The following is a 1,635-nucleotide window of genomic DNA, read 5'->3' on the forward strand; positions in this document are numbered from 1 at the left end:
TGATTTATTTTAATTCATTGTAGTCATTTCCTTTGAGAAAGCTCATTAACTGAACCAAAAATAGAAGAATAAATTGTTCCATGGCATTTAGAACATTTTTAACAAGGTGCAAAAAATATTTTTTTGTGGTTGATTCTTAATGGAACCAATGATATACTTGCTAGAAAATTTGAGATAGGCAAATTAAGTATCTTAAGTTTGACGACATTTTTTATATAAGGCTATATTTTTCTTCCTGAGCTGAGACACTAATTTTAGAGACATAATCAGGTCAAAAGGTGAACAGTTTAAGTATCCATAACCTGGTAAATCATAGATCCTTAGTCTTAACTCCTGGTGATTAAAGACTTGTTATTCAGAATATAAAAATAGACTTAGGTAATTGTTAAGTGGGGAAATCATTATAATGGAACCCCAGTCTCCCTCTTCCTGTTCCCTTGCCTGGCTCTTTACACATTCCAAGACCTCTATATCCATGGTCTGGCTGCACTTCATAATTCACTAAAGCCAACTTATCATCCTCAAATGTGATGGTGATTTATCTGAAAATAGGATCTATTTACTGACAAAGCTTCCTGTTTCTATTGCATTCTAGTCATTGTGATTGCTGTGTTCACCAATATGAGGTTAGGGCTGTTCACCTCTGGCATCTCCATATGGGGTTTGAAACAGACTGCCGGCTGCAATCTGGACTTAGATTTCATAGCTTAATAAACTCCAAAAGACTATCTTTGCACCATGGTTTTGTTTTAGGTTTATAATTCTTATAAAACTATAGACTATTCACTTCAGCAGTCAAAGGACAAATACCGGGTTTTATATATTGAATGTGTAGCCATGGCAATAATTATTTTCTAATGATGAAATCAGAATGTTTCAGCAGATCTAGCCCTGAATGATCCGGGAAGCTTGTCCACTAGACTGAAGTTCAGATCTCACCACACACATTTCTGCTTTAACTGTTCTAGGGCCTCAGGCATCAGTAAATGTTAAATGATCCTGAGGGGACTCTCGTGCCCAGCCAGGCTTGCTGCCTACTGATACAGCCTCAGTGATCATAGCTGGTCCTTAGTTGAGCAAGAGACAGGATGCCAAGTGATGCTCTAATGTAATCTATGTGGTTTCCATTAGACGCCAGGTATTGATGCTCCACCATAGCTATGGACCCACTTGTATTCTCTTTTGAACAAAATCATAGCAAAGTACACACAAGAAAAGGTAACTCTCATAACCAGTATATCTACAAACAATAGAAAAATAATTGCACTTGTTATTTGACCTAGAATTACATCTCTTTTTTATGTTTTAATCCCCAAATAGAGAATGTATTTACTCCATTTTTATAACCAGGATTTTCCTTGCTTTTTCTGTGGGTAAATAAGTTGGGTTTAGGGGCTTTGTTCTCTAGTGTTCCACTATACCCGTGGTCGGCAAACTGCAGCTCCCAAGCCACATGCGGCTTGTTGGCCCCTTGAGTGTGGCTCTTCCTAAGCCGTAGGAGTACCCTAATTAAGTTAATAACAATGTACCTACCTATATAGTTTAAGTTTAAAAAATTTGACTCTCAAAAGAAATTTCAATCGTTGTATTGTTGATATTTGGCTCTGTTGACGAATGAGTTTGCCGACAACTGCT

The sequence above is a fragment of the Myotis davidii genome, unplaced genomic scaffold (genome assembly GCF_000327345.1).
Source record: "Myotis davidii unplaced genomic scaffold, ASM32734v1 scaffold168, whole genome shotgun sequence".
NCBI lineage: Eukaryota > Metazoa > Chordata > Mammalia > Chiroptera > Vespertilionidae > Myotis > Myotis davidii.